General features: G+C 40.3%; 1 long non-coding RNA gene across 1 annotated transcript; it reads right to left on the bottom strand.

Annotated features, from left to right (window-relative positions):
- Positions 1 to 10,779: 10,779 nt before the first annotated feature.
- LOC309353492 lies at positions 10,780 to 11,052 on the bottom strand. The gene is made up of 2 exons (XR_014161905.1): positions 10,951 to 11,052; positions 10,780 to 10,882 (listed from the first exon to the last, which is right to left on the bottom strand). It is a non-coding gene; the product is annotated as an uncharacterized lncRNA (long non-coding RNA).
- Positions 11,053 to 13,920: the final 2,868 nt, after the last annotated feature.

Genomic DNA, 13,920 nt, shown 5'->3' with positions numbered 1-13,920 from the left:
GAAAAAAGGGGGGAATGCCCGTGACAAAAATGGCGGAAACGGAACCCCCTCGACACCGAAGCGATTGGGTGAGGAAGGGCGGGAGGACATGAAAAACGGAGGGAGTGGAGGGGAAAGAACTCTCGCGACATCTCACGCGAGGCCGGAAGAGGCTGCGGACGGGGAGCTTGAGCGCAGTCCGCCCGCTGGTTCAGGCCTCCCCTCAGCCCTACGTGTGCGTAGGCGTCGTCGGGCTGCTTGGCGGCTACGCACCGGAGACGGCGTAGGGGCTTTGGAGAATCGGTAGGGCGGCGGCGGCATAGTAGTAGTAGTAGCAGCAGCCAGAGCAGCAGCAGCAGCACCGCCAGACGACGGACTGAGGGGGCGGGCAGCTCGCTCCGTGCCGCCGCGGCTGAGGGGGACGAACGCCAGCGAGAGGAGCAGCAGCAGCGCCGCCGCCGCCGCCTCGGAGAGCAGCCATGGGTGAGTCTCTAGCCCGGGCTCCTGAGGGAAGGAGGGATGGCGGCGCTGAGGGCGGGCGCCTGTGACAGTTGGAGGGGCGATGGCGGCGGCGGCGGGGTCTCCCGGCCCTCCCTCAGGCGCCCCCGCCCGCCCGCCCGCCTGCCTTTCTTCCGCAGCGGGGAGGAGAAGCCGTGACATGGTGGCCGTGCCTCAAGCTTCCTGCTCGCCCTCTTGGCGGAGACGGCGAAGGTGACGCCTCGCCTGAGCGCGTCCACACCGCCCGCCTCCCGCTCCCCCTCCCAAACCCGGTTCGTGGGGGGGGGGTTTCATTTTAATTTTATTTTTGAAGAGGGGGTCCCAAGCCCCGTGCAGCAGGGCGGGGGCGATGCCTCCTAGACGCCAACTCCCCACGAACTCTGGTTTTTTTTTTTTAATTTCTATTTCAAATCTCTCTTTCCTCCCTTCTATGACTGGAAGCCCCCCCCCCCATTTCCATTTATTTTTTTACAACGCTTTCCACTCTGGCCTTATGCAGCTCTCTCTATCTTTCTCACCCTTGCAAGCAATGCTGGCTGCAACCTCATTTCTCTCTCTCACTCTCTCACACACACCATTTCCTGCGTCTTATTTTACAGTGGACTCCTTTTCTACTGCTCCCCACCCCGCGCTTTTCTTCTTTATTCGGTTTTTTTTTTAATGCAGTGAAACGAAAAACGCTTGGGGAAAAAAGAACTGCTTTCTCGTTCCTTGCATCATTATCTCTCCCACGGCTTCCCCAGTTTAGTCCCCAAATTTAGGATGGATGGAATTTGATGGGAGGAATCGAGGAGCGCTGGAAATATGCATGAGGCGAGCTGGGAGGGACCGGAAAAAAAAAAGAAATCTCAGAACAGGAAAGAAGGAAGGGCAGGAATGAAGGTGTATTAGTCAGAAGTGAATGGGGCTGGACACAGTAATAGCGTGATGCTCCCGGTTTCTGTTAAATAAAAGCAGCTGCAGTGTTGAAAGATGCTTCTTTGGGAGGGAAGCACGTTTTTTTTTAAAGACGGAAAGCATGATTTTGCTCCTGTTCTCTGGTCCCACCCTGAAAAAGCAGCTGCACATGAAGAAGTAGTGTGCATATATCATTATGTCCATGGGTATATGTGGCCATGTTCAAATATTTGAATCTGCTGAAAGTGTGATAAACTTAAGACCTCAGTACTGACACTCTTGCTTAGGTGTAGGTTCCTTTTAATTCAACTGCTATATAACTTCTGTATAGAAGTGATTAGGATTGCACGAGCGAAAATGTTTGCTTCATTTTGCCATCCTAAAGATGGTTGTTTTTTATACTCTTCTTTTCAAAGATATGTGTAAAAATTTACACATGTTAATTTTTAAAGAAAAAGACAGCTATTTATTGTAGGACTGAAAAATACTGTTTCCATATTCAAACAGTTGTTTCATGATACAGCGACTAAGCGCTTATTTTTCCTAAACCTAAAGGTGTAATATTTTTACAGGTCTACGTCTTTGCTGAGATTTCATCTTTGAGATATTTATGGGGTATTTATAAATAGTTATATCTCAGACCTGTACTTTCAGCAGAAAAACACAATTATACCTTCACAAAATTGCTGCCCTTGAGGCTATTTGTACAGGTGATGCTTGAGAGATTGTGGCTATCATATCAGCAGTTATGTTACTTCTAAGCACCTAAACAGAAGTGGAATGTGAAACTATGCTTGTTTGTAAGTATTAGAGTTTAAAGGTGTTTACTCCAAAGTGGATAAGGATTGTCCTCTCAAGTAACTAAATTTTGTACAGGGTTGTAGCATGTGCCTTTATGCCAGAATTTTCCATGTAGGCCATGGGAATATAATTGGGGGCTGGGTGGGAGTGGAATGCTTTGAAGGCTATGCAGTTATGACGTGGTAAATTGCTTCATGTTTTCTTGTTATCTAACTGCATTTTGAGCTACTAAAAGTTAAGCTACGGAAAAGGATTCTCCATGATTGGCTTCAGAAAATCATAATTTCAAGAGTAACTTTCTGTTACCTGACTTTTAGGGTTGTTCCTAGCTGTAGAAATCACATTTCTTAGTTTGTCCTCTGTAATAAATTTAGAGATGAGATATTTTCAATGCCTGTTCTTTAGCTTGAAGCTTTGCCTTCAGTGTTGCAAAAGCTGAAAACGATTCTTAACTTTGTAGACTCAAGATCAGTTACAAAGCAGCTCATGTTAACTGCATGGTTTCTAACAAAGCAAGTTTCCCTGCTGAACTCAGTTAAAAATTAAAATACAAGCATTGCTTATTATCAGTCAGCTCTGAAAAATAATGTAGATATGCTTCATCATTTCAGCAAGTTAGCAGGAAATAAACAGGCAGGAAAGCCTTGGGGAATGCTTTGGTATTCTAAAGAATTGGTCATTAATGGCATAGCATCACATCTGCTTTCACATGGCAGCTTTTAAAATCTGGCATACAACTTCATTTGTTCTCAGTTTTCAGTTTGTGTGCTTACACTTATTCTAGTTGGAAAAACATGCACAGATATTCCTTGGTGTTATATATACATTGGGCAGAGTGACCACAAAAGGCCTTATTGTAAAAGGTTGCTATCTACAGTGGTGTTGACCTAATACCTAGCATTCAAATGAGAACATTCCTCAGTTGTCCTGCTGATCCTGTCCTACTCAATCCATGCCAAGTCTGGTTAAACCAGACTTTGGTAATTTATTACTGTGTCTTGGATTTACACTCTGCTTGGTGGGGTGCTTCAAGGTTGTTCAGTTGGGTTACGTTTTCAAATATGAGCTAAGCTTGCAACTCACTTTGTTGTGGTTGCTGTAAATATGATTGTCAGACCCTAAATTAATCCAGCTAAATCGTGTGATTACTGGTAGCATCGTAAATGCATACCCATTATGGTGTAAAGACTGTCATGCAGTGGAGTACGGTGTGTCCTTGAAAAGAAATTGAAATCTTTGGTGGTTTTGGAGCGCACCATGAGTTTAGGCACCAGGTGCTTTATTCCTGAGAAGTTTGCTCAAGGAGAAGCAGTGCCTATTGAGCAGTTCCAAGTGGCTGAGGCAGCCATATACAAAAGTCCTGCCCTACCTGCAGAACGTCAGTGGCTGGCTGGCTATTTCTGGTTGTGGTTTCAGCTGAGCACTAAGAGAAGATCAAAGACACGTGATGGTGTGACTGTATTGGCATATTTCCAAATTTTACATATGGTTCATGCCTTGTCTGATCATGGGAATCCAGGCTTTCATGTCATAGGGAGAGGGAAAAGAAGTGCAGTGTAGTTCAACTACTACTCTGTTCTGCTTGGACACAGAGTACCGTAACTTAAGGGAGGGGGCTTATGGATGAAGCCTGTAAAGCCCCACTCCTGATTTTCTGCAACATACTCAGTGGGCTAGAAAGCTCTGATTCTTTCTAGCCAAAGCTGCTTGTTTCATCAAGTATTATACAGTACAGCTGAAAGTACTGTATGGCTTTCAGGGTTGGAAAGATTTGTAACCTTGTTGGATTTTAACTAGTATTGTTGGATTTTAACTAACCAGGAGATGCAACTTGAAACATACTTTCCAACCAGAGAAAGACTACTGTAGTAGCTGAGGAGGTACAGCCACTTGCTTGTGAGTTTACATTAATGCCTTGGCAGCACATTAAATCTCTGCTAACAGTAAACGTGTGTGTGTGTGTGTGTGTGTGTGTGTGTGTGTAAATAAAATAAAATAAAAAACCCAACCCAGTACCCATAGCTAATGTAGGCGATATAGTAAAGCCGTAGTAGCATAATGAAATCCAGTTTGAACATCTGGGGTAGCCAGTGTGCTTCCCTCCAGGTGATGTTGAGGTGAAACACCCATCACCTTTTGGCAGTGTGACCAGTGGTAATGGATGATGGGAGCTGTAGTTGCAGCAAGATCTGGAGGGCTTCAGGTTAAGTACGCTGGTATAAGTCATTATGAGGTAGATCTTAGATTATTCCCAGGAAGTCAACAATTTATGACTAGTATTAGGTTACTATAGGATCAGACCAAGTTCTAAGTTCCTTAAGATGTATGTGCCTTTCAGAACATCTTTGCCAAGAATCACAGAAGATGAAAGCCACGTTGAAGTTGAATGGATGTGTTTAGTAGAGCTCTAAAATGTACTTTTAAGACCACATCCTCTTCTTCAGTTTACCCACAAAGCCAAATAACCTTAGCTTGTTTGAAAATGTTGTGCATCATGCTTGTGATATCTGTTCTTGAAAAATTTGTGTAAAGATACTGCATGCTAATGTAACCTTGAGGATAGCTTTTAAGTCACTGTGAATAACACTTGGACATGAGCAAATAGTTAGTAACTTTCAGAGTTTAAATTGTTTTCTCCATGGCTCTGATCCAATTTTAACTCCTGTCTTGCTAGCACCATGGCTTAAATCAGGGGTCAGCAACCTTTTTCAGCTGTGGGCTGCTCCACTGACTCTCAGACCATGTGGTGGGCCGGACTATATTTTTTTGGGGGGGGGGATGAACAAATTCCTGTGCCCCACAAATAATCCAGAGAAGCATTTTAAATAAAAGGACACATTCTAATGTAAAATCCACTGATTCCCAGACCGTCTGCGGGCCGGATTGAGAAGGCTATTGGGCCACACCCGGGCCTTAGGTTGCTTACCCCTGGCTTAAACTGTTCACATTTGTACATGCAGGAAGCCTTTATAACTGCATGCTCACTCGTTCTAATTAAAACATTATTTTCTGCTTGTTATTTGAATTTGATTATAGATTATTTCTGACCAGAAAATTTAATTGCCTAAAGTTGTCATGACATTAGATAATTGACATGTGGGTGGCCCTGTCGACATGTCAAAGTTGGCCTGCAGGTTGAGGGAATATAAAGGACTGCCTACACCAGCTAAAAAAAAGTTTCTACTTTTGACTGATCCATATTGTACAAACTCGTTTGTCCTAAATATCTACTTGGATTTTCCTCAGTATTTTAGAGGTAGTGCTTGTTTTATCTAAGACTTCTGCTACAAAATTTCCTGACAGTTTAATTCCCTGTAGTTCAGTCCTTGCAAAAGTCCTTGTTGATATGAACAGAGTTAGACTCTCATCAGCTCCAGCCAGCATCATGGTTAGTGATCAGGAACAATGGAAGCTGTAGTCCAGGCATGTCCAACCAGTAGATTGGTAGATCCCCGGCTAATCCTGGTAGGTCGTGGGACCCTTCTCGATCGTGGGATTAAATAAAGTTTACTGGAAGTTAACAAATAAAAGCAGAAGAACTCTGGACAATCCTCCTCAAAAAAGCTCAACAACTCTGGGCAGTCCACCCACTCCACGAAGGCTCCTCCTTCCTCCAATGGGTAGATCACTGCCAGTTTTTTTATACTGGGAGTAGATCACAGTCTCTTGGGAGTTGGCTGTGCCTGCGTGTAGTCCAACAACATCTGGGGCCATGAGGTTTGTGGTCCCTGATCTAAAATCTGAATTATACTACGAGTCAAGGAGTTGTCTTGAAGTACACTCAGGAGAGGTCAGAATTCTAGCATATGTGTTTAAAAGTTCATTGCATGGCAGGATGGTGCCTGCTGCCTTGAAAGCGGTGGTGGTGCGACCACTCCTAAATAAACCTGGATCCCTTGGACTGGAATACCTGCTGCATACTTATCACCCACTTCTTGAGGAAGGTGGTTCCAAGGCAGCTGCAAGCATTCTTGGATAATCAGATTATTTAGATCCATTCCAGTCTAGGTTCAGGCCTAGCCATGGGGCTGAATCTTATTTGGTTGCTCTGATGGATGACATTTTCTGGTCAAGCATGCATCTTTATCTTCAACAAGTTTATTGAAAAGTCCTTCTGGATTCGGTGGGATTTGTTCCCTGACAAGTATAGTTAGGATTGTAGTCATAGAAGTCTAACATAACAAGAGTGCTGTTTTTTCTAATTCAATATATTTTTTGTGTTTTTCCTGTGCTTCTTGAATTGCATTTCTGATAGGTGTTGCACTGGTAAGTAATTTGCAGACAGAAGATCTGATCAGTGTATCAGAGCAGTAGGTAACTAAGTAATACTGAATTGCATGCTACTTCGTATCCCGCTGTCACCTTTGTTTAACTGACTGGCATTTCTGGTGAAACTCTATGGCCCTCTGTTAAATTGAACATTTAAAAACGTGCATTAGGCCCTTTCCTGTAGCATTTTTATTGACTGATATCTGCTGTATATGTTGGAAAGTTGTTTGTTTGATGTGCATTTGGGCACCTCTTAAGATATAAGCAGATTTTGCCTGATGGTCGCTAAGATCAAGGAAAAGGTTTTTGTCTGCTTAGATACAGTTGGGCACCATTTTGAATCAATATGGTGAACTGAATCTTTCAAAACTGCATTGATTTCAACCATTGATTTTAAAACTTCATGTTGTTGTTGTTTCTTAAAACTCCTGAAGCACCTGGTACAAAGTAGATAATTATTTCATAATATTTAAACAAGACATAAGTAAGTTGGCCTGTAGTATACAGTACTTCCTATTTTTATTCATTTTTAAAATTCTAGTTTTGATGACAAAACCCCCCACTATTTTTGGCAGTTTCCAGTATCTCAAAGTCTCAAGTAGATTCCAGCATGAAGATCACATGGTAGTTAAAGCAGACTGAATAGTGAAATTGCTTTAATTTTAACTTATTGGAACTTAAAATTGACAAAGATTTTATGCACTGTAGTTAGCTGGAATGACTTATGATATATAGAGAGATTTGCATGCAGAAGTCACAATAAACTTTATCTTGCAGTGATGGCTGGAGGCAAAAGTTTCCTACCCCCTGTAGATCACTTTGACAAAGTGAGCAGGACTGTTCACCTGTCACTCACTTGTCACATGACATCAGGTGATTTGACCTCAAAAGAAGAACTGGAAGCACACACTAAGTATTGTCCTAATTGTTCTGTGAGAAGAGATCACCTTTATCTGTAGCTTTGCAGTACAGTGTGCAAGTTCATTTCTCAGTTAAATACCGGATTTTGGCTTCATATCCATGCCAACCTCTCTGCACATGCATATATTGCACAGTACAGTTGCAGCATGTGCATTTAGTAGACATATTTTACAAGGCATGGGAACTTGGCTCTTTTCAGTTAGCTAGTTTTCTCTGATCTAGTTCACATAAACAGACACGATAAGAGACACACAGTGGTCCAAAGAATATCTTAACAGGTTAAGTTGCTGAGCCCGCTGATCTTATATATATTTTTTCCACCTATATGTCAAGTACTATGTTAGTTCAAAGCTCAAATTATGAGTGCTTGTGAATTTACCAACCAAAGAGGAACAATTACTTCGCATCTAATGGGAAGACAATGTTTTAACTGGTATCTATTTGCTCATGCCTCTGAGAAGTACTATGCACTGAATTCACAAGTAAATGGGCTTGCTCAGGTGTGTATATGAGTGTGATATGAAGAAATGTCAAAATTTGTGCTGTATTTAAGCATAGAAATTGCATGCACGGTCGTACCTCAGAAGTTGAATGGAATTCAGTGTGGAAGTCCGTTCGACTTCCAAAACATTCAGAAACTAAAGGGCAGCTTCTGATTGGCTGCAGGAGCCTCCTGCAATCAATCGTAAGTCGCGGAAGTCCCGTTGGATGTTCAGCTTCCAAAAATAGTTTGTAAACCGGAACACTCACTTCTGAGTTTGTGGCGTTCGGGAGTCAAAATGTTTGAGAACTAAGCTGTTCAAAAACCAAGGTACAACTGTATGATTCTAGTAATTTTCTTAGCACAGCTTGATTTAATCGTGAGAAAAGGTTCTTTTAATAAGCAATATATCATGCATTTTAAGCAAGAGATAATAAACTGTAATCCTAACCAGTGTAAACACTAGGATTAGTTGTAAATATATCTTAATGGTTATATTGTATTTTAATATTCTGTTGGAAGCCACCCAGAGTGGCTGGGAAAACCCAGCCAGATGGGTGGGGTATAAATAAATTACTATTATTACTATTATTATTATTATAGCAACCAATAAACAGCAAGTTTTGCTTGGAAATGTCTGAAGTACAAATGGGACCCTTTATTCAGTGATGTGACTGTGGTTTTTTTTTACACATTTTGGTAAGGGTAGAATACTTGTGCAGAAAAATATGTATAGAAACCAATCCTAAGTACTGTACAATCAGCAACCACTTCACACTGGGGTTCTGTTCTCGGCCCCCTGCGTGCGTTGCTGTAGCGTGTATAAGTGCATTATGTCCCACCCTTGTTTCACCCTTTTAGTGACGTGTTTTGTGATGTTTTCAGTTAGAAGAGGTTCATGGCTACACTGGAGGCTCCTGATCAGTGTTAGAAACTCAGCTGTTGTAAGCTTATTGTCAAATGGCACCTTAAACCTAGATTATGGTCACCACTCTGGAATACCTGACATGGCAGCTGGGGGAAGGAAGACGTTCCCTAGCCAAACTCATTTCCTGGCTGGAGTGAGCCAATAAAACTTTGTGTGCAGTTTTGCTGTGGATTATAATGCATACTAAAATACCCACAAACACACACACTAGTTCTCTGCCCATTGCTTTAAGGAAAAGTGTTGCTGGAAGGATTTAGAAAACTACTTCTGATAAAGAAAATAAGCTTTGAAGGTTTATATGACAGCAACTTAATAACTATAGTAATTCTATTTCAAGTTGCTAAGCAGCTTTGTTCTAGCACTTCCCTTTCCTTCTTTCAGAAAATCTGCTTAATGCGAAGTTGAGGAAAGGATGAATATAGAAAATTATTGGTCTCTTTTTCATTAGAGCGGTTGTTAAAGGTCTTTGCTTCTGTATTTTGTACTGTTTTGCCTTCCACTAATGTTGCAAGTTCTCTGCTTCCTGTTTTTGCATAGATTTTCTTAATTGATTTGCATGTTGTGCAGTGGAAGAGCATGGACATTTATGGTTCATTGATGATTCAATGATCAGTTTGTGAGTTCACGTTTGTGAGACAACTTGGCCAGCGCAGAAATGATGTAAATTGCTTTAGCAAACTCAGCAAGTGAAATTTTGGAGATCCGTAGAATCATCTAAAAATGTACACCATGCTAACAGAACATTAAAGATGAACAAAGTGCAACTTCATTCCTTCCTTTTCCTGATTTAGTTTGGTTTTGATTTTAATAAAACTCGGGTAACAGTGGGGGCAAATACTACCCTTTCTCTATTGAATGAAGATTTTTGAAGCTATTAAATGAAAAACTAAATACAGGGGCAACAAGCAACTACTCACTAACTCAATGCAGACGTTACATCTAATTCCTGGTCAGCAGTAAGTCTCTGTCAGAGGACAAAATAGAGATTGAAAAGGCATGAGTCATCTTCTCTCCCTCCTGAAGGTTCCATTGTCACCTCTGGACCTTCCATACCTTTTACATTCTGCACTGACAAATTGGATTTGTCCTAGCAGTTGCTGCCTTGTAATTCAAATAATAAATAAAGTTGTTTGCTTTATGTTCCTATTTTTAGGGAAAATTTCTCTTGACTTGAGATGTGCTTTTCAAGGCTGAATAAATCCCAAGAAACTGATTAACTGGACTTCTAGGAATTTGAACTAGTTTTCAAGTCCTGGTAGCATTGAAAAGTGGAATTTTGTGCAGTAAGCTAGAGGTTTGCTAGCATAGTGACTAATTTCAACTAAGACTTCAGTGTTATATTGGCTTTCCTGCAAGCAAACCCCATTGAACTCAGTGGGACTTCTAAGTAGACATAGCACTGTGTTCTTAAGCATTGTTTTGGAATAATTTATTTTGCAACTTCTTAGTCCCAAGAGGGGTATGGTAGGCTTCATAGTAACCACGTCCTTGAAAAGAATAAATTACAGTTTATTTTTATTCAAATAATCAAGGTTCATATCTAGTGATGTGGGGTGTAAATTTAATACAAGAAAAAAATCAACAACTGAATTGATACAGTACTAGTCAAATGACTATTCCTAGGAAATGCACACACAAATGAGCATGTTAATAGTTTTCAACGCCCCTTTAAAATTAAAATCTAAATAACGTATTAAGCTGTCATGTCGTAAAGTATTCAGTAATTTCCAAGTGAAGCTTTGAATCAGTGTGGAAATGTTTCATTCCAACCAAGCACACTCTGATTTTTTTTCCTGATGTAAACTAACTTAGTTTGAGTCAAACCATTGTAAATGAATATGGTAGGTTAAATCTTGATTGATTTTAAATTTAAGAAAATAGAAAACTTTCCAGAAAACTCACATCACTGTTCATATCCCTGTACCATCTAAATTGTATGAGTCATGCTGAGAGGAAGGGGATTAGGAGTTGAAAGTATAGTTGAGGCTATCACACAGGAACGTGCCATACCTACATCATATACCGTATTTTTCACTCTATAAGATGCACCAGACCACAAGACGCACCTAGTTTTTGGAGGAGGAAAACAAGAAAAAAATATTCTGAATCTCAGAAGCCAGAACAACAAGAGGGATTGCTGCGCAGCGAAAGCAGCGATCCCTCTTGCTGTTCTGACTTCTGGGATAGCTGCGCAGCCTGCATTTGCTCCATAAGACGCACACACATTTCCCTTTACTTTTTAGGAAGGAAAAAGTGAGTCTTATAGAGCAAAAAATACGGTAATCTTCATTGGTCTCTGAAATCACCCATTGAGGCCCTATTTGCATGCCTGCTGGTGGGTTTGGTCAGGCTGCTGGGAACATGAGAACGTGGCCTTTTGTGTTGTGGCTTCTCTCCTGTTGAACACTCTCCTCTATGTTTGACCCCATGTATTTTCAGTCTGCCTTCAGTTAGATAGCCAGTTGGGGTTTAAATTGACTTTTTTATTAATATAAGATTTTTTTACATGGCTAATTGGCATGTAGTTTTAATGATTGAGTTGATGATGATTTATTTTTATTGTCAATTGCTGTTTGCATCTCATGATAAAGCATAATCAGTGTGATCAAAAGTGTCCTGCTTTGCTTCCTCGATGCTTCTGGGGCCACAAGCCATGTCCAAACCTGAACTCATGGTTTCCCCCAAAGAAACTATCATCATTAAGCCAAGAACAAACCTTGGTTAGCACTTGGTTGTTTGGGGATAACTGGTTTGATACCACAAGTCAAAGTTTGTGATTTGTTGCTCCCAGACTAGGCAGGAGTGGGGAAGGACCTACGGTGGTGCATGCTGCTTGTTTGTGTTAAGACGTAATTCAGCCTTCATTCTAGTTTTGAAGTGATGTGTGATTTAGTCAGATAGTTACTTCAGATTGGAAGATCTCAACAGAAATCACAAGAAGCCTTGTGACCAATTGAGGAAGGCCTTAGGACTTTCAGAAGTAGACCATTTTGTTGGTTGTCTAGGCAACCAACTGATCTGCTTTTTCAGGCACTTTGGGAAATGTTGGACTTGACTTTAGGCAAGATGACAACATTTTAACTCTGCAAGCTAGGTTTCCGTATTTCCAGTTGTAGCAGCTAACTTTTTTTATCGCTGCAATTCATTGCTCAAATGATAGAACTGTTAGTAACTTGGCAGGCGTTTCTTTTATAGTTTGGAAAATTGAAATAAAAATACTGTTCCACCTTCCTGGTCTTAATTTGCTGCCGCTGCTGTAGAATTTTTAAGCTGGTGAAGGCTTTATGACTATGGACCAGTTACCGGTACATGTGCATAAACAGCATACTTCAGGTGCTGCACATATGGAGAAATTGAGAGTTCTGTAAACATAGGCTCTCTGTTGCTGAGGTGTACAGGCATTTTGTCCCAAGTTCACAGTTGAAGCACAGGCTTGGAGAAATGGATGGATGGATGCTCTCTCACTCATTCTAAAATGCATATGAAATGTATTATTTCCTTAAGCTTGATGTAGACTTAAGTAGTGAGAGGAAAAGGATAAATGTTGGTCCAACTACCTAGAAGATGCTTGTGGCATCCCTTTGACCACTATATGTGGAGGTAGTGTACTGCAAACCAAGTAGCTGGCTAATATAGGGCCATTCAGAAGCAGCATATTTAAGAAGTTCTCCGTTTGGGCTTTATTGTGGGCTTATATTAACTAAGTTCTCCATTTGGGCTTTATTGTGGGAAAAGCTTGGCAGCCAAACACAAGGGCTATGTGTAGGAGTCAATAGATGGAAAGGGTTGAATGAGTTGCCAGTAGAGGATGCAGTTTGACTTGCTTGTCAGATAATTCAAGGGTTTACGAAACTGGTACAGGGTTATGTATATTCATCTGGCATCATATTTATGATCTTCTCATAATGTGCAGGTTGTTCTTTCAATCTGTTTCCATGTTTAATTTTTACGGCAAATTATGACTGTTATGGGATTCTTCATACTGCACTTTTATGTTTAAGGAACCGAACTATTCAAAATGTACCTATTACATTGTATGTTACCATGATCATACTAGTGAAACAAAGTATTAGATAGCTCACGAGGATTTTCCCATGAATAGCATACAAAATCATCTGGAGCATCGCAGAAAGCTATGATAGCTGTAACATTGACTGTTTGTCTTTGCCCTGCAGCTGTTTGATCTTACCAATCCCTTTATTGTTTTTTCTTATTTATTAAAAACACTGCTCATATTGGAGAGCTGTACAAGAATATTAAAGTGCATCATGGTGGATAAAAATCAACGATTTAAAAATAAAATAAAATCAGATTTTTTTAAAAAAAATTAAATTGGATTTTTAAAATAAAATGCTTTTGGAGGAAAAATCTTTCCAAAGATAGTTTTCTATTTAAGTGACATTATAGTCCAAAGGCTATTCATCAGGAAATAAGGATTTGTTTTAAGTTTTTCAATTGTTTAACCCATCAGTTAACAAACATGGATCAATATGCTATAATGTTACTGTTTTAGTTAAATAAATTGTTTAAATTGTTATGAAGGCAATGATTATTTTTCTCTTTCCAATCAAATACAGCAGAAAAGTTATCCAAATATAAGCAGCTCTTAAACCTCACCATAATTTCATAATTATCTGTCTATGTATTTCTAATAGTATAACCAAATCAGTATTATTGATATAACTGTAAAAACTACTTTGAAATTTTAATATTCTAAAAACAAAACCTTCCTCTGGTTGTAAATATGAAGATTATACCAGCAAGAACAAGTCTTTCTGGGGGGGAAAAGGAAAAAAAAGATTTAAATCAAGTCTGACTGACTAGTGATTTAAATCAAGTCTGACTGACTAGTGATTTAAATCGTGATTTAAATTGATTTCTTTTAAATCAAACCACCCTGAAATTCATGCCAAAACATTAGAATACAGGAAGAAAGGGCAGAGTTGAATTATAACACACCAGCTGGATAGCTTAGTTGGTTAGAGTGTTGTGTTGCTAACACAAAGGTTGCAGTTACAGATAGGTAGCCGTGTTGGTCTGCCATAGTCAAAACAAAAAAAAATTCCTTCCAGTAGCACCTTAAAGACCAACTAAGTTAGTTCTTGGTATGAGCTTTCGTGTGCATGCACACTTCTTCAGATACCTG

The sequence above is a fragment of the Podarcis melisellensis genome (assembly GCF_964234715.1).
Source record: "Podarcis melisellensis genome assembly, chromosome: 12".
Taxonomy (NCBI): Eukaryota; Metazoa; Chordata; class Lepidosauria; order Squamata; family Lacertidae; genus Podarcis; species Podarcis melisellensis.
This window is presented reverse-complemented; position numbering and strand designations above follow the sequence as displayed.